The sequence below is a fragment of the Ixodes scapularis genome, unplaced genomic scaffold, assembly GCF_016920785.2.
Source record: "Ixodes scapularis isolate PalLabHiFi unplaced genomic scaffold, ASM1692078v2 PGA_scaffold4__175_contigs__length_147842914, whole genome shotgun sequence".
NCBI classification, from domain to species: Eukaryota; Metazoa; Arthropoda; class Arachnida; order Ixodida; family Ixodidae; genus Ixodes; species Ixodes scapularis.
In genome coordinates this window covers 49,877,122-49,901,801 of record NW_024609879.1, presented here as the reverse complement: position 1 = coordinate 49,901,801, position 24,680 = coordinate 49,877,122, and the positions used below count along the sequence as shown (strand labels likewise).

The 24,680-nt window shown below is 48.1% G+C and overlaps 1 pseudogene; it reads right to left on the bottom strand.

Annotated features, from left to right (window-relative positions):
• Positions 1–1,152: 1,152 nt before the first annotated feature.
• Positions 1,153–24,680, bottom strand: part of LOC115324992 — a 64,389-nt pseudogene continuing 40,861 nt past the window's right edge.

Genomic DNA, 24,680 nt, shown 5'->3' with positions numbered 1-24,680 from the left:
CAATATATTTTTATGCACCAAACATATTTAATGAGCTTCACGAAGGGTTACATAACCTAGAGGCAGTGCAAAAATTAAAAAAAAAGGTCTCACGTGAGTTTGCTAAGCCCATCTCAAGACAGAGAGAGACGAAATTTTATCTTGCTTTTTTATGTAATTCTTTGTCTACCCCTACTTTAGATTTGATGGTATTGTGGTGTCACTTACTTAAGTAATCATGTCGAATTAACGTTTTTGACATACGTGTATTCGAAAACAAATTTTGTTAGCATTTGTGATTTTCTGTTTGACTTCACGAGCAGCATGGTCATCAAGGTTGTGCTCAACACAACAAGCCCTAGATGGCTTTGATGAGACTGTTTATGCACCTGGTTTTATGTGTTCATGCAATAAGCATAGTTATTATAATTACTGTTTACATGATTATATTAATAATATTATTATTATTAATGTGGCAAGTGTTGTGATCCGGATAACTGAATCGCAGATGGTTATTTTATAAGCTTATAGGCTTGAGATACACAGATTAATGCCCGTGTTTTACCTCGTACATTAAATTAAGAGTTGGTGTTAAGTAGTCAGTGCTCATAAAAGTTTTAAACCACCTTATATTCAGGACTATAGTTAGAGGACTATACACGTTTGAAAGTTGAAAGTTTAAGCGGTGCTGACTCTCTACGAGTGCGGACTATCGAAGGATTTGTTTTCAAGATTTGCTCAATATTGCGAGACATCGGATATTTTGTTCATGTAAAGTTATGCTAATGACGAGTTCTCTATGATAAATCTTCTTTTGTTTGTGTACCAATAAAACATTATCTTTTCAAGATGCTCTGTTAGTGAGCATTTTTCGTGCGAACTATACGGACTATAGTCTCAAAACTACGTCAGGCAGCAAAATAAATATTAAACGATAGAATAAAAAACCAAGGCGTTTAAAACAAAATGATCCGTGGAATTTATTTAGGTAAATACTGGCATTTAAAATAACAATCAGCAAAATTAGTGCTCTCCGTGTTTCTTTAGATTTTTGTTTTACATCCGTAAAGCTCTCTGCAACACCAGTGAACATGCGCGCGCCAAAGATCCAGGGTTTAAATCGTTCAATTTTATTCAATTAGATTTATGTTTTGAATTGTGGCCTGCGTTCGGTTACCACATTGAGCACTTCTTTTTAATGTTCATGGGCGAGTCTTCCCTGCAGGCGAACACAGCATTGAATTCTGGAGAATTTCCCATTGGAACGTTCACCCTGGAGAATAAAACAGACAATCAAATTTGTAAACGTTTTGTAATATCTGGATGGCTAATTTATTAGAACTGTGATTCATATGAAAGATGCAACTATAGTTATTAAAACGATCAAGCTAAAATCGGGCCAGTATTACCGTGATGTGGCCGATGTCGGCGGAACATCACTTGGGCCGAGTCGGCCAACGCCACGCTGATATACAGTGTCCAGCGCCTAATTTGTTGGGTCTGAACCGGCTATATCGGCCAGTATTGGGAATTCTTGACCGTTTCTTACACGGTACTGAATCGCGGTCAATCGCACCGGCCAATCGCGGCGGCCGCCGCTGTTGCCACGGGCCGCGCCGAGGGCGCGCCGGGAAATCAGCGGCTGGAACTGGGTTTTTCCGTACAAACAAACAAAAGAAAAACTCTTTTTGTAGTAACTTTTATTGGATATTGGTACAAAACGGGGGGCGCGTGGTGTTTTCTAAATTTTGACTTTACAAAGTTTGCGGCACAATTAATATTGTTTTTATACAACCATCAGCGCTGATTTCAGGTAACTCGTCCCGACCAAAGCGCATCCTAACTTCGGCAATAATTCGCGGCGCGTCCGCTTGGGTGTAGCGGGTGACACCCTTGAAGCCCCGTCCACCGTATCTCTTTCGGAGCTAAAATGGCTGATTAAAGCCAAAATAAAAGTCACGTGCAGCACCTCGAGTGGCCGGTGCGGTGAAATGGCGGCGTAGTGATCGCAATTAGCTCGGTTCTCCAATACGGTTAGGTGCCAGTTTTTCAGAGGAGGCTCTATGGCTGTTTCCCAACTGATCGGTTAATTATATATAGTAACGTTGGCTTGGTCCAAGTACGCTGACACCGCACTGTCTGCGGCCATGTTAACCGACGTTCGCCCATCTCTGTAGAGAACTCGAATGATATCGCCGATTCTGGCCTATTTTTAGAACGATCGTTTACCGAAATTGGCCAAATACTTGGAAGTGGTGCAATATATGAAACTGGTCCAATATTGTGAGCAAGATTCCCCCGACGCTGGCCCAGTGTCTGCGTACTGCCTCGGATGTCATTTTTACTACCCATAAGCACTTCGTACGTGTTATTCGAATTTACTTATCAATGATTTTGTTAAAATTATTTGGACGTTTTTAATTAACGATACAATGAAACACTCTTCCGGCAACATAGTTTTAACACGCGTGCCACCGCGGTTGCGAACACCATGGTATAGATAACTAAATATTTTATGAGATTTCATATACGATAAAATAATCCGGCAAGATTATTGAAGACACGAGAATTAAGACGACTTCAGTGTGCACATTTTTATGATCTATTATTCTGGGAGAGCATTATTTCGTGGACTCTAACGTTTGTACTTCAAATTCTCACGTTTCTTGTTAATCATAACTTCGCGTTGCGCACCCTGTTCGGCCAAAGCCGCCGAAGCTTTTTTCATTCTTTAGCTAAGCTGACAGGGTTTCTGAAGTCACATGGTTGCGGGACCAGTCAGTTTCCAGTCTTTTATCGTTCTCCGCTCACGAGCTCTGTCCATAACTATCCTCGTAGTCCGTGATCACGTGGTGCAAGAACTTCGAACTCCCGTTCATTGGTCTAACAAGAACTTCGATTCCAACGTCCTGCCGGGTTAGAGGTACAGGGGTGATGGTAAGACCCGTTCACTCAAATTTTAAGGTCATTGCACAATGATCAAGCACTGACACAGAGTTGATATAGTGCTGCGTCGGCGGTCGGCCGTAGCTCGCGTTTAATCAGTGATTCGGTTGACGGTCGGGGCCAAATCGATCAGTTGGTGCCGTCATTATAGGAATATGATTCTTAACTAGGAGGGCAGTGAACAGGAATAAAAATACTATGGGAAAACTTTCTGCGCTAATTATGACTACGTGAACAGTGTTTGTAGTGACAGCAACGACAAAAGAAATGTTAGATATGTGTTTTCAATAGCGAGGCTGTTTATAATTTCGCCCGCGCAAATGTAGTCCCTTTCATAAAAAAAGAATATTTATATAGCACTATAATCATTTAGTGCGCATAATTAATTCAGCTTCTTTAATAAATCCAAACATATAGTTCCCGCACAAACTCAAATGATTGCCCTTGTAAAGTTGAGAATCAATTCGTGCCACTGAAGCGCCACTAAAGGGGTCAGATACTGTGTGCATGCCGGCTCACTCTATGAATAATTTGCAAAATTATTGTGTTCAATGTCCTTCACAATGTTTCAACTATGAAGAAACACCCTACATCTGCTAGTGAGGTGCGTGTGTAGTGTATATGACCCATACAAAAGGAAAGTAAAAGCAAGCCTTGGGATACTGATTTCATTTCGTCACAGCAATGAGAATTTACTCAGTTCCTTGTTAAGCTGTGGCAGTTACCCCTTCTAAATTAAGCTATATATAGATCAAACCGATCTCAATTTAACTTAAAAAAGCGTTTTGTTTGAGTACGTAATGCAGATTAATTACACGTTCAGAGCACATATGGTTCAAAACTCGGAGAAACATAACGAGATGAATACCGCTTGGGAAGCGGCTGAAGCGTGTACATTTTCCAAAACAGTAAGCCATGTGATTTTCTCAAACGTCGGTTTTCCCATTCCAAGGAGTGTCTTTTCTAGTACACGTATACAAATATAACTGTACACTACAAAATGCTGCAATTATGGCTGTCGTTCCTCAATGTCTGAAGCATAACGCTTCTGCACTGACGTTCAGGCAAAACTGCCTCCAAATATTTAGAGATTAGGATGATTGAACGGTGAAGTCCATGAGCGAACACACTGGAAAAGCACGAAGACGGGGAGGCGCCAAAAAAGGGAGAACAATCAAGAGATGTTGTTCTTTTTTCGTCCCTCTTCTCCGGGTTTTTTCAGTAGGTTCTAACTTCCAATATTTCTAGTTTTTTATTTGCGCGTTTATGAAACACTTCTGACTTACCATAATGAAAATTAAATAAACTTTCAAAATTCAGCGCAGAATAAGGTGCAATTACAGTGCTCGTTATAAGGACACATACAATTACCTTTAAGGACCTCGTTTCACTCAAACAAACATTCACTCACCGATACTTGGCAGGGCTGTGGTGCTCGTATTGTACAGCAATTCGCAGCCTCTCTTTCCTAATGTTCTGGCACCAGAGCTACAAAGTTGGAAAAAACGTAAAAAAACAAAACGCTGCTAATTATATGGATTCTTGTTCAATATATGGCAATTAATTTCAGTTTTTGTTTCCTTGGTAGTTTACTTTTCACTCTCGCATTCTATACGCGAGAATTTTTGCATTGCATCTGGTATAAGTTTGTTCAGAACGTATAATTCACATAAACAGATAAGCTGAAAGGTTAATGCCACACATCTTCTGTCATCGGTATATGCCGTGGGGACCCGACACATACCAGCCAAGGGTATGTCTTTTTCGTTCAGTGTCCCTGCCGACACCGCCGTCGACAAGATTATGAACGCTTTTCAAGTAACCGCCGGTTCCGGAGGTTTGAAGTTCTTGCAACACCAAGGTGGAAGAAGTTTTATGTCGTCGGTGACCAGCATCAGTGCAGCGAACCGCCTTGTAGCCCAAGAAAACTTGGTGCTCTGTGACGTTGCGGCGCCACTCGGAGCAGTCGGCGTCCACGTCCTTCATGTATCAATTTATCGTCTCCCGCCGTATGTCACGGAGGAAGCCGTCGTGCAAGCCATCGCCCCATTTGGAAAAGTAAAGTCTATCACGTACGTGTCGTACCGAGACCGTCCGGACATTCTGAGAGGAACGAGGGTGGTCAAAGTCGAAGTGACGAAGCCGATACCAAACTTCATCACCATCCAAGGGCACCGAGTAATGGTGGACTACCGTAGCCTGCGACGTGTGTGCAGCCGGTGCGGACAGGAAGGGCACATCGGGCCAGCCTGCAAGACCGCACGCTGTGAGCGCTGTGCAGTTTTCGGCCATCCAACAGTGGGCTGCAGGGCCCCTTGTTTGCGGTGCGGTCACGCCCACGCTACAACAGACTGTACACAGCGTAGGTCCTACGTCGCTGTGGCCCATCCAGCGGGAGCCCCTCGACTCCCCCAGCCCTCGCAGGGTGCCGTAGGCAACAGCCCCCCTGTTCCAGAGGAGCTCAATGACGATTTGGACCCCTTCATCCGTCCGTGGGCTCGTCCATTTGACCCAGGTGACACGCCCTCAGGTGATTCTTCAAGTGAGTTTTCTTCTGTCACCTCCACCGCTGTCAAATCACCCGGTGCGTTTTCTATGAAAACCCCTGTGCAAGCCATTGTCAAAACGCAAGGCGCCGCAGCGACGCCCTCCGTCGTCCCAGAGCAAGTCGCCGCAGCGACGCCCCCCGTCGTCCCAGAGCAAGTCACCGCCGCGACCGGCGACGCCCACCATCGCCCCAGCGCAAGTTGCCGTCGCGGCGCTGCCCGTCGCTTCGACGCAAGATGACGCTGCTGCGTCTCCCGGCGCCCTCGATTCCCAGGGGAGTAATGTGGCCGACTCGAGCCATAGCCCCGGTCGTCTGGTCATCTCTGACGACAGGAACCTAACCCCAGGCCAACGCACCCGTTCTGAGTTGTCGCCGTCAACACAACGTGAGTCGTCGAAGTTTTCTTCTTCTGACGAAGGCGAGTGCGGGGCGGCTGACCGCGGTGACGCGAAACGAACCTTTCCGAGCACTAGCAGCGGCTCGAACGGGCCCATGGCGTTCACCGTCAAAAAAAAGCGTTCCGAGCCTCCTGACTCGGAGGAGGACTACAGCCTTTAGTTTTAGCCTATCCTGTGACCATGCTGTTTTGTTCTAATTTCTTTCTTTTTATGGGCCTGCACGTGATTACCCTGAATGTTCAAGGTTTTCGCTCCCCGAACAAACAACGTGAGGTTGTACATTTCATTCAGGTGCAACATTGCGATCTGCTTTTTCTTCAGGAAATATATTTTTTTTACTGCACGAGATCTATCCGAGTTTAAAAGTAGGTTTTCTATCTCATGTTACTTTTCTTTTGTGCTTTCACGCTCATGCGGCGTAGGCGTTTTAATTGTTCGTACTTGTTTCCTTAGAGGCGCTTTTTCTCTTTGTGATCCTGACGGCCGTGTCCTTGTATACCCCTTTTCAGGTAGTGAGTGTTTATGCGCCTGCGCGTGCTTCGGCGTCTAACAGGTTTTTTAGTAGTCTTTTTCATTATGTTCCCGACGACGGTTCCTTTTTGGTTTGCGGAGACTTCAATTGTGTAAAAGATTCTGTTCGAGATGTTCGCGGCCCTGGACGCAGACGTCCCACTTCGAATGCCCGTGAGCTTGTACGAATGCTTACGCTCCACAATTTGCGAGATGGCTGGCTCGAGTTGAATGGAACGGTGTACATGTCCACGTGGCCGCGAGGCTCCTCGTCGAGCCGTCTAGATCGGGTATATGTTCCTTCCGGCCTAGCTACTCATATTGAAACCTGCACGGTGCTTTCTTTTCCGACAGTCGCTGGCGACATTTCAGACAATTGCCCAGTGTCCATTGTTTTCGACGTCTCCCGCTTTTGCAACCGCGAGGCGACACATGGCGAGTGGACGTCTCCCTTCTGCGAGATGACCTAGCCCTTTCGAGCCTGCGACGATCTATAGGGGTGTCACTAACGGTCGTTCCCCTGTCTCACACCCGGTGGGATAGGATCAAGGCTGACTGCTGTTTCCTTGCAACAGCAGCGGGGAAGATGCTTCGACGCAGGACGACCGACGCCCTCAACGAGGTTGTCAACCGCATCCGCGCAGTGCAGCGTGGAGGCGCGCGCACACACTTGATGTCGGAATACCTGGCGGTCCTCCGTGATTGACACCAGCGCCTTTTACGCTTGTCCTCCCGAACGGTTGTCGAGCAGCGACTGCAGGACCGGCCTGTGGATGACCCAGGGGTTCTTCGGTGCCTCCGCGCCGTCCGAACTGGTGGAGGCGGACCGCCTTTCATTCACAAAGTCCAACTCGCGTACGGGAGCTTTTCCGAGGATCCACACGACATAGATGCGGTTTTCAGATTTTTTTTCGCAAATTTTTCGTTCGGATCATCTTGCACCCGAAAATTTTGCTTAGAAAGTTCGCCAGTTTTGTGGCGACGTTCCTGCTTGCCTCGAGTTCTTGGCCTCGTCTCTCGTGCGTCACACCGACCGCGATGAACTTTTCGAGATCCTTCGTGCTATGAAGACTGGGTCTGCCCCAGGGGCGGACGGCTTGCCAGCCGAATTTTACGTTTTTTGTGGGGAAATATTCGGGGCCCCTCTTGTCCAGCTGGTCAACCGGATTCTGGAAACCGGCGCCGTTCCGCCGTCATTCAAACGTGGTCGCGTGGTGCTCATCCCTAAGGAACGTGGTTTACCGTCGGACCCTTCGGCGTGGCGGCACATAACACTTTTCAACACAGATTACTAGTTGGTTACGTCGCTGCTTGTTTCCCGTCTGCGCCACATTTTGCCCAATGTTGTAAGCCCAACACAGACGTGTTCCGTACTCGGCAGGAACATCTTTTCGTCCCTGTCCCTCACGCGGAATCTTTTTTTGTACGCCAATTTTACACACCTGTCAGGGAGCTTCGTCTCTCTCGATCAGGCCAAGGCCTTCGGTCGAGTCGATCACTGTTTTTTGTTTGAAGTTTTGAAAGTTTTTGAATTTCCGGACACCTTTATAGCCTTACTGTGATCTCTGTGCAGTGGGCTGACAAACCATCTCCAAGTAAATGGGCGGATCCTTGTTCCCTTTTCCGTGACAAGGGTAGTACGGCAGGGTTGACCCCTGTCTCCTCTGCTTTATGTCTTAAGCCTGGATCCTCTCCTACGACGCCTTGCGTCTTGCTCCCGTATACGAGGCTTTCCGTAACCTGGCCGCGGTGATGTCGCAGTGAGTGCGTACGCCGACGATGTCAGTTTGTTTTTGCGTGACTCGCAGAGCTTTGAGTCCGTTGCGCAGCTTTTTTCAGAGTACGGTTTCCTTTCGGGAGCGCGTTTAAACAAGTCCAAAAGCCAAGCTTTTCGTTTCGGAAGCTCCCCTCCTTCCTTACATGCAGACATCCAAACTGTAGCCGTGGTTCGTGTCCTAGGAGTGTTTTTTTACTGTTGTGGAGTGTCGCCACGCACGTGGGAGACCATAAACTCCGCGCTCGAGCGCCAGGTTTCCGTGGCGGAAACGTTTGCGTTGTCGCTTCGTGACAGAGCGTATCTTGTGAGAGCAGTTTTTTGCGGCCAACTTTTCAATGCGGCCCATGTCGGCCTCCCTCCACCTCGGTTTTCCCGGCGTGTAACGACCTGTCTTTTTAGGTTTTACTGGAACCAGGGCACGGAGCTCGTGACCAGAGCTGTCCTCCGCCTCTCGACGTCACTCGGAGGAAGGGGAATGCCTTGTATCGATACCATGTCGCGAGTTTTCGCGCTTCGCACCATCTTGGGGGTGCTTGACGTCACAGAACACCCGGAGCGCTGTTTGACCATGTATGTCTTGGGTCCCTCGCGTCGAAGGCTCGTACCTCGGGCCCTGGGCAACCTCTACCCGAGCGCTAAGATTACACCCCCTCTCTACAAAACGGTGGTGAGTTTCCAAGAAGATTTACGCAGAATAGTGCCAGACCTCATGGCGCGAGACGAGCCACCGGCTCGTATAGTCGAGGAGGTCTGCTTTACGCGGATCACAGCTGATGAGCGAGTGCGGGCAAACGCTTTTCCGTGTGACTCCTTGGTTTCCGCCGTCTTCTTGGACCGTGGAGGACCTCGGGTGGCGTCGAGAATGGGAGGTTCTTCCGACCAGGGATCGTCTCCAACGTTGAGGCATGGTGCCCAATTCCCAGTGCCCTAACTGCGGAGAAGTGGAGAGAAACTCCCACGTTTTTGCGACCTGCAGCGTTGCACGATCATTTTGGCGTCTCGTGCACCATGGTTTTCGCACTCTGGGCATCGCGCACTACGTCTCTGCCGCTGCTAATCTCGAGGAGGCTTTGCCCTCCTCCTATTAGCAGTCGGCCAGCATGTGGTCTGGCAAAATCGTTGTGCTGCAGTGGGCCAGCAGCGTCGTACGCGAGCCATGTGGCCTCTGCTGTCCCGTCTTCGTGGTTCTTTGTACCGTTATCTAGACCGCGAACTCTTTTGACTGGGAGAGCAGGAGTTCCTGAGACGATGGTCCTGCCTCTACGTCCGGTTGGCAAACGGGCGAATCCTTCTTTCTTTCACGCCACTTCCCTTGGTGTGATAGGACCTTTACTGAAATGACATCAGAGTTTGACGTTTTCATCTGTCCTCGCGTATTTTTTTCTCTTTCTTCCTGAATCAGTGTCTTTGGTACGCTGTTTTTGCGTGGGGGATAAGATACTGTGTCCAGTGCTTGTGTAAAGTGTACCGCTTGAAGACCAGTATGTGTATAATGCATGTGTCCAGTTGCATTGAATTGACGTCAATAAACGTTTTCTAAACAGTATTGTGATCGCCTTTGTCGCATTAAATGTAGTTTCTTGTTGTTGAAACCGTTGGCTTAGTGTTATTCGTCCGGGTCGGGTATGCAGCAAGGCAAACCGACCACAATGTCGCCCAAGCGTGGTATGCTACCCACTCGCAGGAAATTCACGGTGCTTGGTTTCTTCTTTTGGTAGCCTTCTTTCCAGTCCCCGTGTTTCCTACCGTCGTTTGATGCTTCCGTCATGTCCGTGTTTGTTGTATTGGCCTGTCTCTGACTGGGTTTTTGCGACCGCGGCAATCGTTTTGCGCGCTTATGTTGGTTTCTGGGGGGCGTTGCCTTTTTTACGCTTGCGTTACACTTTTGTTGGGTTTTGGGGGTCGTTTCGTTTTTGTGCTTGCAGGAATGCTCACACGGGAGCAGGAAGCCGCGATGGCCGCAGCGGCACAAATAAACCTGCTTACGAAGGTCACGGAGATGTGCGACTTCGTGATGCAGCGCCTGGCCAGCAGGAAACCCCATCGCGAGAGCCCCGACCACACTTGACAGTTCCAGTTTACACGGGATACGACGGCGTCAAGTACGTGGCAGACTTCCTGGGTGGAGCTGCAGACGTACCACCTTGCCTCCAGTGCCTCGGAAGCCTTCACCGTGGACCGGATTATCCCGCTGGCTTTGCAAGCCAGCGCGAAGTGCTGGTTGGGTTCGCAGGCTCCCTTCACTAGCCTGGCGGACTTCCAGACAAGGCTTCGAGAAGAGTTCTTGCCTGCCGGCTACGCAACGCAGATTCTTCGAGAGCTCGAGGCAAGGACGCAACACCAGGACGAAAGTCTGGTCCGGTACGCTCGGGTCATGCAAGAGCTCTTCAAGAGGGTGGACGCGAAGTCACCGGAGTCGGACAGAGTAGCTGCCGCCAGAAGACAGTGTCACCCAAGGTACCACGTCTAACTCATCACCCGCACCTTTGAGACCCTTGAAGGGCCAGCCCGGGGCGCCTGCCTCATCGAGGAAGCTGTTCTTGCCGGGCGGAACTACGTGCCGCCGCCACCAGCCAAGCACGCGCTCAACGGGCATGTGCATGCGGGGCCCGAGGCCTCCACACAAATGGACTGTCCGAACGAAACCTCCCTTCCCCACCACGTCCACCAGGAGAGTCGGCGTGGCATGCATGGCGATCTCCCGTGCGGGATAAGCGGATGTTCGCCCAACTCTTGTCGAGAGGTCCCCGGAGGTCACAGCAGGGCCCGTGAGGGTCTCGGGCGTGTGTTGCCACGACAGGTGAGAGGTCGTTGGCCGTTCCATATCGTAAGCTTAGGCCCAACGAAGATCACCACCCAAGCGAACCATCTTCATCAGACTGCTCCTGGAAGTGCTGGTGAAACTGGCATGGTGCGGTCGCAATCCCTCAGCCAAGCAGCATTGACACTCGCCGCAACGGAATAAGCCTTCCCCACAACAGCTTGTCGGAAGCCAGGTGGAGGCCCTTCCATAGTGGTTATTTACCCGATCAGTGGAGGCGGTCTGACGGACATCTTGGTGCGGGTGTCCTAAGCAGGCAACTGTCGTCGGACTGCTACTACGAGTGTGAGTAGCCCGGCCATCACCAAAACCAGTGCCCAAGACTTCTTGACACTAGAAACAAGAGGTGGCACGAGACGGCGGCAAAGGACCGGAACCAGAACAACCAGGGAAACTACTACGGCCGGCGACGCTGAAACCAGACAGGCACACGACGACGGCCGTCGCAGTCCCTGGGAGCAGTGAGGCAGCGGCAGATTCCATCGGTATGTCGAATCCAGCCCGAGCCTAACATAATTGAACCGCGCATGATGATTTCACGGCTCGATTTTCCTATTGCCGCACTTTTGGTTTCTGGGCCGCTATCTTGCTTATAAGAGATTTTGTTTTCAACCTTTTCCAAAGAAAAACGATAAGCCTCCGAAAGTGCGAAACCCGTTTGCAGCTCCTTCTGGTACAGCGTTAACAGCTGGAGGCGCCGTGAGGCTACAGACTCGGGTTAATGGAAAGAAGCGGCGTCAGCGATTTCTGTATATGCCAGGACTCGTGGTACACGTGACCTTGGGCCGAGATTTCATTACAGGCGAAAGCATGACACTCGAATTTTCTGGTGACGGATACCGGCTGAGACAACAACCGGAGCTGATTCCGTTTACCAGACGGGAGGACTGCTTCCGTAACCCGCCCACTGCAGCCCACTTCACCATGGTGCCGGTCGTCTTCCCTGCCGGCGTTCGAGTATCATTGCGAAAGTGCCCCGCAAGCGGCCAGCAGAAGCAGGAGCGGCAAGCCGTCCTGCAATCTTTCTCACCAATGTTCACGGAAACACCTGGAAAGGCTGACTTCCTGCTGCACCGTATCGAAACCGGTGACGCGCCATCTCGGAGGTGTAACCCTCGACACCATCAGCGTCCACAAAAGGGCACTCCTGGATGCGGAGGTCGAGGAAATGATCGACAATGGTTCTGTACGTTAGTCGAAGAGCCCCTGGCCGTTCCCTGTTGTCCTGGCTCCGAAAAAAGACTGAACAACCAGACTCTGTGTCAATTACAGGCGGCTTAACGATGTATCTGTACAAGACGGCTACCCTTTCCCCGGCATTTTCTCCGTGATGTACGTGCTCGGTAACACAACCGTGTTTACAACGCTGGATTGCAGTCGCTGGCTTCTTCAGATCGAGATTCACCTATCAGACGTTCCAAAAGCTGCTTTAATCTGCCACAGAGGGTTGTTTGAGTTCACCCGACTGCCGTTTGGCTTGTCTAACTCTCCAGCCAGTTTTTAACACCTGAGGGATGTTGTATTTGGGAACTCGAAGTTCGAATTTGCCGTGGCATACATGAATGACGTGGTTGTTTTCTCTAAAATTATTGAGGGGTATGCCGAACGTCTTCGCATTGTACTTGAGCGAGTACGAAATGCTGGGCTCACAATTCACCCTGGAAAAATTCAGTTGGCCGCGCCCAAGATTAACCGCCGTGGGTTCGTTGTGAACAACGGCACGCTCCGCCCCAACGAAGATAAGTTGCGCGCGCTAACGGAATACCCAAGCCCAAATGACGTAAAAAGCCTACAAAGATACCGCGGAATAATTGCGTACTACCGGGATTTCACTTTACACTGTTCCGAGATATCGCAACCGCTCAATAACCTTCTAAAAAAAGGCGTCGAGTGGTGTTGGGCCGAACAACAACAATGCGGATTCGCAGCCCTTTCAAAAGCCGTGATTGACAACGCTTGTTTACAGCTCGCAGACTGGAACAAAAAGTTCGTTTTGCGGACAGATCCAAGCGACTTTGGGCTGCGTCCTGTCTTGCTGCAGGAGTATGGTGGTGTCCTTTGGCCAGTTGCTTTCATGAGCCACACGCTCAATCCAGCCGACCGCAACTACAGGGTCGCAGAACGTGAATGTCTTGCCGTTATTCATGCTTTGAAGCGCTTTGATATGTACCTAGATGGTGCAGTGTTTCAGAGTCAATCTGATCACTTAGCGCTCTCATGGCTAAGGGGACTTAAGAATCCAGCTGGACGTCTTACTCGTTGGGCGCTCACGCTCCAACATTACGACTACTCCATCATGTACCACTCGGGGTAAACCAACAAAGTTGCTGATGCGCTGTCTCCTGCTCCACTCCCCGAGGAACACTCGCAGGTTACCCATGGCTTGGTGACCATCGCGGCCACGGCACGAGGGTCCCAAGGTTCACGGGGGGGTACATTGGTGAGCCGCGAGGAGCTTCTCAAGGCGCAGCTGGATGACGGACTCTGCCCATGCGTGTCCGCTTGGCTGGCAGCAAGAGGTCCAGTCGACATCCCGAGTGATAAGTTCGACTCCTACTTGATGAAGGGACGACGATCTCCTGCTGCGCTACATCCCCCAGGCCGACGTCGATCCCTATGGCTCGGCGTTCCGGACCGTGATACCCCGCAAGTTGCGTAAGCTTTTTATCCGATACATGCTTGACTCTGCCTAGGCAGGGCACAGCAATGGGAACAAAACTTACGAAAAGTTATTTCAAATTGCTACCTGGCCAGGCATGAGGCAGGATGTGCTCCGATACGCTTGTAGCTGTTCGGTGTGCCAGGAGGCAAAACCACGTTGTGGCCAGCCCCCCGGTCTCAAGGAACCAATCGTGAGCCAGAGCCCTAGGCAGATTTGTTGCTGTGACGTCATGGGCCCCTTCCCACTTAGTCCCCGCGGCAAGCAGTACTTGTTCATGGTAACCGACCACTTCACCGTCGAAATGGCAGGGAGCTTGGGCTCGCGGAGGTTCGCGTCGTCGAGGACAACAACGGGCCATGCTCACGCATCAGAGACGTGGCGGGCCACGCCAACCTACAGCAGGGCAGTTCGGCAGACCCGGCTTGTGCGACCATTGCCGACGACGCCCACAGCGCACCGTGGCCACATGGACGGTCCTGGCGGGGGACACTTCTCTTGGCTGGGAATCAGATCTGCGCTGGAGAGAGCAACGCTGCCCCGGGAACAGCTGTTCTCCAGCCAACATCCCGGAGCCGTTCCGCGGTCGGATCCTCGAGGACCGCCACCCCATAGAGCCGGCTGCGCAATACACGGCCGAGGATCTGCGCCTCCACTGCCCACTCTGTAGGGTACCGGAGATATCCAAAGCGGCCAACATCCGCGGCCAGCTACATGAAGAAAGGGCAGACGCCGATCGGATCACCCGAGTCAACAGGCTGGGGGAGCGCGACCTGGAGCGGGCCATCGCGCTGACCCAGCGCCGCCGGCCGGACCTCCTGCGCCAGCGCGCCCGACCCCTCGAAGTCGACGACATTGTCATTGTCATGCCCGACTGTTAAGGGGGGGGGGGGGAGGAGGAGGAGGAGGAGGAGGAGGAGGAGAGTGTGGGGACCCGATCGACACGGTTGCCCGGTCCCCGAATACCGCGGCCATCAATCAGCCACGAGGTGGCTGCAAGCGGCCGGCCACGTACGCCTCGTGCCGCTCGCCTTGATAAGGCGAGGCAGAGGCGGCGCGTGGGGCAGTCGGCCGATTACCACCGAGAAATGATAACTACGTTAGTTTTGTACTCGTCCTTGGCCCATTAAATGTAGTTTCTTGTTGTTGAAACCGTTGGCTCCGTGTTATTCCTCCGGGTTGGTTATGCAGCAAGGCAAACCGACCACAATGTTAAAACGTGTTTTAATATATCTTCAGAAAATAGTATACTAAAACAAATCTAAGTTTGCACTTGCAGAAAAAAGGTATAATAAAAAGTTTATACTTGATTTACATTTCGAGTTAACTAATGCTGTATTGAACTATACTTTGTACGCGATATTGGCCAAACTGGGCAAATAACCTCGGCAGAGTTTAACGGACCGTTAGACGAAAAGTACGCTTAATATATGTTCAACGTGTTTTTAAGTTGTTAAGAGTATTGCGCAATCTACATGTTATATACTTTAGATTTTCTATCTGCGTATTGCAATTTGTCAAGAAACAAAAAAAAACGTTTATTTTTATTTGTTTTCACACGGACAAAAGGCACATGACAAAAGGGAACTGGGGCAAAAGCTGTTCAAGTGCAAACTGAGAAAGGACCCAGGCCCCCATTCAGTTTGTAACAACACTCAAAAGTGAAGTAAAAAAATTACAAATATGCCGCCTTTATTATGAAAAGTAACACTGTAAGAATCTCTGGCCTTTATATAAAAGTATGAGAGGTTTTTTTTGCGTTAGAGTCGGTGCATTTTTTTTTTCGGCTTAACTGGAATGGCGTGGGGTCGTGCTAAAGGACACGTTCCTCCAAGCACTAGGTTCCAGTTTTCGAAATGTGAAACTAGATCTTGCACCAAAATCTTGCCGCCGAGACCAACATTATCGACAGTTAAATATTATTTACTGAATTCATAATAAAGAACGTCAAAACAAAACCTACCATGGCATTTGAAACGAAGAACAGCTGGTCTCCTGTTAAGTTTAACCCAGGAAGCACCTGGTCAGTGTCATTAAACTTTTTAAATGCCTGAAAATAAATAGACAAAAAATATAAATATATTAATCTTAAGCTAGATATATTAACTGCACACCAATGCTTTATTTAACTCCTCTAACTTTCTTACCAGATACGCCGCTTTTAGGCCAGAATTGTCGGCAATATTTTCATTTTGAGTATGTCTCCCGTTCACCTGAAAAGAAAAAAAATATGCCTTACATCATTGGAGAGAGCGTAAAATAATATAAATAATCGCTCATAGCTTCTGAAGCAGAATGCACATATCCCCATAACTTCCATCCAATCGATTTAAATAGAAAGTGCGACTACTGAACATTCATTTCATATCAGTACCGCAACAATTCACCCGAAACTTGACCGGCTCACTTTGTCATGGTAGATTAAATGTTAAGTAAATCGAAAAAAAAAATGCCTGAGCGACAGGGGGAGTCAATAAGCAATGGAACATAGATTCAGCCATTTATTATTCTGCCGCTTATTACACTTTCAAACTTTCCGTATCTTCTATTTTGATAAAGTCACTTCTTGTCTCTATATGTATCTCAAGACTCTCAAGCATTGAGCATGGTGATGTATGTTCGCATCGCTAATAAACTAGACTGAATCAAACATGATCTTCACTACATTGTGGAGTCACGGGTAAGGGGTGGAGCACCACAATCTTGCCAAATTTTACCTGATTTTACCTGACAATAATATTGGCATACAAACCACCCAAAACGTATCGAGCATTTTTTTTCAGAACATTCATTATAATAACGGTAATTATCCAAGTTAATTTCAAGGATATGGGCATATTTCTTTAAAGAGCTGAACCATTTGAAGCGTTTTGTAATGAAACGGACAAGCTGAGCGGCGATGTCACCATGCGCGTTCAAATGTAATCAGAGGAGAGAGAGAGAGAAATAAATCAATTTTGCTCGTAATTCACGTACCACTAAAATAGGCTTTTTGCAACGTTTGGACTTCAGGCAAGAAAATCTTGTCGTGCACTAAAAACATGTGATGTATCATAAAATAAAAATACACTATGTGTACTATCTCGTGGATTTATTTTGCGTAAGCTATTTTCTTAATCTGGTTTCATAAATGTGTGTCCACAAGCCTCTACTGTCACCAAGTCAGATAAGTTGCGTCACCGAGGTGACTCGACTTATCTACCCGAGTAATCTAGTATTAAAAAATTCCCTCGAAGCAACTGGACCGCCATCAACGTCAGCATCAGCGGCTTCGACGGCGCCCTCTGCGGACGCCCTTATACACGGCTGTCATCGCTCTGCAGCCTTGAGTGAGCACGGGATCTGCGAAACCATCCAGACCACTCATTGCGTCTTCTTGTTCGCTCAGGTTGGTTTTAATCCCTTGTTAAACGTGGAAAAACAAGCAATTTGAGTTCACTGGTCTTTACGTGCTCATAAGTGTTTTGTAAAGCTACCTGTGAATCGGCTGATGTGGTGGGCCTCCTTCATATGTTTTTTGGGTTACGTTGTGTCCAACACAGATCCGATGAGTGAAGATAAATTTGAACATTTTAATGAAATGCAAGATATGCTGGAAGTAATGTGTGAACGCTCCCTTGTAAACGCCAAAAATCAGTGGGGAATAGTTACATCACTTCATTAAGTCCAACAAAGCCAATAGTCAATAAACACCGCCGTAACTGAGAATAAAGAGAGATTGGCTGAGGGTCCAAAATAAAACTTGTGCCGTGACGCTGCTTAATGACGACGTTTGCGTGACACGAAGTTTGATTAAAGTTTTTCAAAAAGTTAACTGGGATCTACGTACACGTCTGGAAGAAAATAATGTCGTTCTCCTCATGATCAGTTAGTTTTCTGCAGAATTGCTGATACATTATCTGAAACCCGGGCACGAACAGATGAAACTCTATTAAACTTATTTAGGCGGTCGCTATACGTCTAAGTAGCGGATGAAGCGAATAGACGGGAGCACAGAATCTGTACTTATCGTCAGAGTAAATGTCGACCTGTTATCGTAAAGTTTGCATCATTCCAACCGAAAGGAAAAATTTTGCTTTCCAGATCATCGCTAAAATCTACTCGTGTCAGCATGAACAAGTCAAGAATTTTCGCTTAGGAGCCGTCGCGCGTTTAAGAAGTTGATCGAATTTGCGAAAGGTTGAAATGCTGTTTTCAAGCTTCGATACAATATAATGTATGGTAACAACTAATGCTTCATTTACGATCCAGTGATCGATAAGGTTCGTGATAATGGTCCTCCCGCAGCAGCAGTAGTTGCAGACGCGCAGATTTACCCTCCTTTTAGTAACCCATCTCAGGCTTCGGGATCGAAATAAGAGGCCACGAGGGGTAGTGCTTGCGTTTTTCCCATCTCAAATATATCAGTGCTTTCACTGATATCAAAAGTATTGTTACAAAACGATGTTAATTTCTTTTTGTCTTTCAAATGTTGAATATATTGAAGGTGACTTTATTGTTTTGACAGAAACTTGCCTTTCTGCGAAAATGCGTGGCTGTGAATTATTTGATGAACTGAGAAAGTATAATACCTACAGGAACGACAGGCGGGATAGGAGTGGTGTAGGTGTGTTAATTGCTGTAGCAAATCTCGTGGGATCATTTTGTGTAAATGCGATTAGCTGTCTAGAAATAATTTGTGTGTCTGTTGCTCCTAGCTTTAACAAAAGGATTTGAGAAGTTTGATCTAGATCACCCTCTATGTAATGCACGTTCAATAAAGCCCTGCATGACTCATTAAGAAAACGTAAACAAAACGGTTCGATGTAGAGTGCGAACAGTAGCGGCGATAAAACGGCATCCCTACTTGATCAAAGATCACACGTGGATGCGTTCACTTACGAGTTTATTAACTAGAATACATGTCTTACGGTCACAGTATGCCATTGTACGCCATCTAGGATAACAGATCTATCTGTATGTTCCTGAATAGTAAAGAGAACTGCGTAAAACATCCGGTCGAATTTTTTTTTTATCTATTTGTATCGTAACAACTTTCCGTACTTCAACAGCATCGTGACACACTATAAAAATGCACGCGATGTGGACGTTGGTTAATCTAGTTCGTCTTTGAATGTCAAACGTCTGGGGCGGGCTCTCAACACTTGTTATAACACGTCGCAGCCTTCTAGCAAGGATTTTTATTGTTACTTTATAGTCAATATTTCTAAGGCTAGTTGGGCGGTAAGAACTTACGCTTCGCAGTTTGACGCGGTCGGCGGATTTAGAATCAGGACGGACAGCGCATGCAAGCACGGCAACGGTAAAAATTTCCGTTCATATGCCTTTTCAAATGCATCTGGCACGATAAGTGAAAAGTCACGCTAAAAGTTTTATAAAAAAGAGCCGTCAACCAGACTTGTACAAACGAGTTACAAATAACTGATTACTTGTAACCAGTTACATTTTATTGTAATATTTTAACGCTTCACTTCCTGTCTTTTATGCGGTAACTTTTGCTTGAATTCGATGACTATATTTTGTAATAAATTACAAATAATCAAGTATATATTTCCAAAATAGCTCAAATTATTGAGTTGAATTATTTTACGTTAAAGCTCTCTGTCTCTTTCCTCGTGTGACAGTCGTCCATGATGCACCAACGTTGGACACTCTCTGACCCCTAAAAAACTAAAAAAATAAAAAAAAAGATTCCAAAAGGATCAGAATGTCAACGTGCTCCGCGACGTTTTGACTGTCGAGCTGTCGAGAGTGCCACGTTTTGTGTGAACGGGCTGTTACTATCCGGGTTGGCCGAGACATAGACGACTTTGTGCTCCACTGACCTCATCTAGACTAGGAAGCGTCAGTCGAAGCATTGCGCAACCACTAACTGATACGCAAAGTGTTTCTGCTCCACAACACCGCTCTTCCCTCAAGCGAATTCGTCGAGAGGGTCCTAAAGGTCACGGGAGATATCTTCACCAGAAAACGTGAGAAGATGACTGACGAGAACTTCGGACGACAACTGCTGTTGAAACTTAACTAGGCGTAAATGACAAAAAAGAAGCAAAATGCAACCACTATGAACACATGTATGCGTTTTTATTTCGTAACAAAAAGATTAAAGAAAGTAACGTGAAAAGGAATCATTTACTTTTTGGTCATTTTTTATTTACTGTTGTGATGCAGTAATTAATTACCCTAATCAGTTATATTTTTAAATAAAGTAATAGTGATTGTAAACCCTTACTTTTTTTAGTAACGTGTACAACACTGCCCATCTGGTAAACCCATCTGGTCGCAGCGACTTGGCAGGCTTCAAGTCGTCTATCGCTTGCATTACATCAGACAGGGTTATGAACCCTTCTTACTGCCTTTTCCTTCCTTATCTACATTCGGCAGCAGTGATAAAAAATCGTCTTCAGACGTGACACCTTCGGGGTCCTGGCAACTAAAGAATTGAGAATATTGTTCGACAAAAAGTTTTTTGATAATTTTAATTCTGCGTGATACAGTGCCCTGGAATTATATTTCAACTCTCTCATTGCTACGCGTGCCTACTTCGCTGCAAGCATAATTTTTGTCGAGGCTTCAACTCTCTCTCTCCCCCCCCCCCCCCCCCCCCCCCCCCCCCCCCCATGTATTGGAAAATGGTAGGCGATACGCGACATGGCATCGCCGCTCGCACCGGATCGGCTGCTCTTCGAGGAGGACGCTGTGTTGTAACACATAGCAACAGACGGTTGCTGTGCCGTACGGCCGGGGGCCGTTGCGCAAGTATCACTCGGCGCGGGTCCTGACTAGGACAGGCCATTTTTGTCTCGCGAGGAGTTGCCGGCCCCGGTCTGGTGAGACCATGCGGCAAACCGGGACCGCCCCGACTTCAACCAGGTGCTATGTGCTACTTCGGTTGTTGAAGGAAGATCCACGATTATTTTATCCAACGATCACTATGTTAGGAACGTCACTTACCGTCAAGTTCACTTCCTTTACGGTAACGTTGCCGTACTGTTCAATAAAGCATTGAGCTCTTTCTAAGAAATTTTCCTTGCGCTCTCGGTCCACCAGTTCCACAGATATCCATCAGCATCATATTGACTTCCTTGTGGCAGAAGTGGATAGGGCATAAAAGTGAGCATTAAAATTTTATCTCATATATAGCTTAGCCTTTCGTTGCCATAAAACAAAAAGCTTAGATTGAATGGCGATCTAAGAACATGTTGCTCTTGTACAGCTTGTTAAGATATTGGGGCCGGAAAAATGTAGACATCTGAATCGTAATAATATTGAAATTTCCTTTTTAGCGTTTCCCCCATTAAAAATCTGTGGCAGAAGAGCGCAAACATGTGCCTGATGCCGGTACACCGCAGTTTAATTTTTTGCGCACAATAAAGTCCGTCTGATATGATAACCGTCACAAGGGCGACGAAGAGTCTCCTGAATAAACGAATACACGAACGCAACTTCTGAAGCAAGGAAGAGCCGCGGTAATGCTAGCCGAAACCGGACGCGCCGGTGCTTGTGTGGAACCTGAGGGTGGGAGGCCGGGCCTACTGAATCCTTTGCGGTTCCGTCGAGTCTTGGGGCAAGCTCGGGACTGAGATTAGAATTACTTTCGTCGAACGGAGCGGAGTGAAGCGCGGTTCGCCTACACCTTTTAGAAAACAAGGCCTTCGTATGACGTCATCGCTAGTGGCTCTCCTACTCGCCTCAAGCGGAAACCAATCCGAAAATCGACGAGAGTAGCTGCAAAGAGGCAGACGCGTCTGTCATGGCACCACCGCGTGCTATCATCGCGTTCTCTGTGAGACGTTGCAAGACGCAATGGCGGCAATGCTGGCTCACACTAGGCGTCACTGCTTGGATCCACTAGTCATGACGTTAAGGGGGCATACCTAGTTTTCTATTTGAAGTACACGTGGAATGTTTGAAAGACTAAAACAAAGCCCCAACCTAGCGCAGCTGCGTTGGCATTATACTGCGTTCACCCTAATGCTGGGACTAGAAGCTCCGCCTTCGCGCGACCTTTCTTCCCTTGCTAACAAAAGTTTGAACGCGCAGGCACGAGGAACCAAACAGCTGCGGAAGCAAGCGAGCTCGCGCTGAGGGCGGTGCTTCTACGAATTATAGCAGATTTCATTCAGAAAATGGCGTCGGCTGTTGCTAGCTTCAGACTGCGTACGCGTCTGTATCTATTCAGGAGTTGCATCGTTTTTATAAAGAATGTGCGGAGATAAACAAAAATATATAATCGCCGAACTTGTTTTTTTTCTTTTGGGGGGGGGGGGGGGGGGAGGGTGAATGTTGCTTTCGTTTGGCTTTTGTTTTTGCTTGTTTTTGAAGACTCTCAGTGAGTAGCGCATACCTTAAAAATCTCACCGCCCGAGGACTAACTGCGGTAACTCCCGAAATGTACTCATGCGAGGATGACATCCCTTTCTGATACCTTGGGTTAAAAAAAGAGCACTTGTTCCTGAAAGAAATTACAAATCTCCCGTAGCTATTGTGGGCGCATGTTCAGGACTACCTATTCTAATTGCCTGGTCCATATACCTGAAAACGACGTATCCGTCGTATTCAGGTATATGAACTAAGCGAGTAGTACATAGTGTAGTCACGCAGACGTTTCCTTCTCCGTTTTCTTAAAAGAACAAGCGGTTTGTTTCGACGATACCCGGTCGTCACCGAGACGGGTGCCTGCCTTCTAAATCTCGTTCATCTCGAGTCTACCTCCTCTTCTTCTACGTGTCCACACACAGCCTATCTAGGTGGCGTCACACGCCGATGATACCACATCGCGTGGACCGGTTGCGGCATGCGTTCGCGGTTCTCGCGCACACGTGCCGACGGCTCCTGTTGTTGAGAACACGGCCATCCTCCATCCCAGTCGCCCCGGCTGGTTCTTCTCGTCGCTGAAACTTGGAATGTTTCGGCGAAGTGATCATCCGACTCACACTAGCTCTTGCTGAGCTTCTACCTCTGCTATATCTGTGTCGCTCTCCGCTTCCGTTGACAGGCCGTCGTCGCTGCTCTCGGTGCTACTATCAGCGCTGGTTGTGAAGCGCTTCATCTGGTCAACAGCGGCAACACCTTCGTAGAAACGTTGCGACCGTTGGGTCTCCGGTAGATCTTTCACTTTATACCTATCGGGAGGTAGATTTTCTACAACGATATACGGGCCTCGGTATTTAGGACGCAGCTTCCGCAACTCGCCCATTGCCCCTGGTTTTCTTCCGGATGGAACCTTGCGATATAAACACTCCAAACAGCACGCAATGTGTCGCTTGACGTAACGACGCATTCTCGTGAACCAATACTTCTTGGTGAATAGCGCCATGGTCTTCTCAACAGCAAAGTGACCGACACCATCGCGGCATCGTCGTACTACTTGTCAACGTGCTCCTCGTGGCACAACCCACATCAGACGCTCTTCTCCGTTGTCATGGACCCTCTTGAGAATCTTGCCCTCTGCTAGCACGTACTCGTTCTTGATACGCCGCGACTCTTTATTTTTTGAAGACCCCTGTAAGTAGACTTTGATTTCTTGTAACGTTGGGTTGGTCTTTTCGGCCAACTCCAACCAGTCACCATCATAGAGCTCTGTAGCGAAAACGCTGACGCCTGTGGCGATATCCATTTCTTCAGGTCTCGATGCAGGAGCCTTACTGAGCGCGTCGATGTGCTTCATCTTTGTTGCCTTCGCGCACCCCAATACCGATAGGGATGTAGCGAAGCAGTCGCGGTAGTCATTAATCGGGGTGACGAGGGCTTTCTTTTGCGAGTCACAAATAGATGGACTGACATCTACGCCCTTTGCTGCAATCAAGGATGTCGGCTTTCTTTCGCTGTAGTTTACGTACGCGTCGAGGTTGGTGTTAGCGTCTTCTTCCGTGCACCATTTTCTTCTAGCGATCTGTTCGTTTTCAGCGACGATCAGCGGCGTAGCCGATATGTTAGTTACGGGGATATATAGTTCTCCCAGTTCGTCTTATCTCAGAACACAATTCGGGACGTAATGCCCAGGCGATTCGTGGATACTGCTATCAATAAAGATGTCTTCGTGGGTTTTCTGTGTCCCTTCTCCGGAGCGGAGCGCGATAATCCAGACGTAGCTTGGAGGGAGTACGACCGCTTCTTTGACCCAGAGGCTTACGCGTCGTGGAGGCCGGACCGGTATCTTAAGATTGGACAAAGTCCCGTCCTCATCATCAGACGTGTCACACTCTTCGAAAATGCGTAGGGTGTTCTTGCGACGTACCAGCGTAACATTGGGTTGTTCAGTAAAAGGCTGTCCGACAAGCAGCGGAACAACCTGCACTGCGTCGCGCACCACGTACACCTTGACATTGGCCTTGGCTTCGTCGACCGTCAATGTTGCTTGGAAACTGCCTAAAGGCGTCGTTTTTCCAGAGCCAAACCCGTTAATTGTGAATGGACGATCTAATGGTTCGTAGGTCACGTTCATCAGCTGTGCTTCGCTTTCTCGTAACGTTACGCACTGGCTTCCCATGTCGACGAAAGCTTTGATTGGCTTGTGGTTTAGAATTGCCTGCATGAAATACTTCTCGTTTGGCGCCATGCAGCCCCACGTCTTGTTACTTTGTTGGGTTAGAACGGTTGCTTTCTTGTCACTCGTGTTCGTTGAGTTTCTTTTTTGAGAGCAGTCTTTCGTCTCGTGACTAGATTTCCTACAATTGGTGCATCTTGGTTTTCGCTGAGGTTTCGGGCATGCAGCCGAAAAGTGTCCGTATGTCGAGCAATTAAAACAAAGTGGCTCGCCTGTTTCGTTGAATCTTTCTCGTGGAGTCCTGGTCGTCGGCTCGTTGTCTAAACCGTGATTTTCACTTTGACCAGTCGGCGGTTGATGCAGGATTTTGGCCCGAGTCTGCTTGATCATATCCACTCGTTCATGCAGTCGCTTCATGCACCGAAGTAGCTCGTCTGGGGTGGCGTAATCTCGCACGCTCAGAGACTGCACTAAATCTTCGTCTTCTAGTCCAGTGATCAGGTACTCGATGCACGTCCCGTCATCCAGGTTGCAGCGTCGTGCTTTCGCCAGC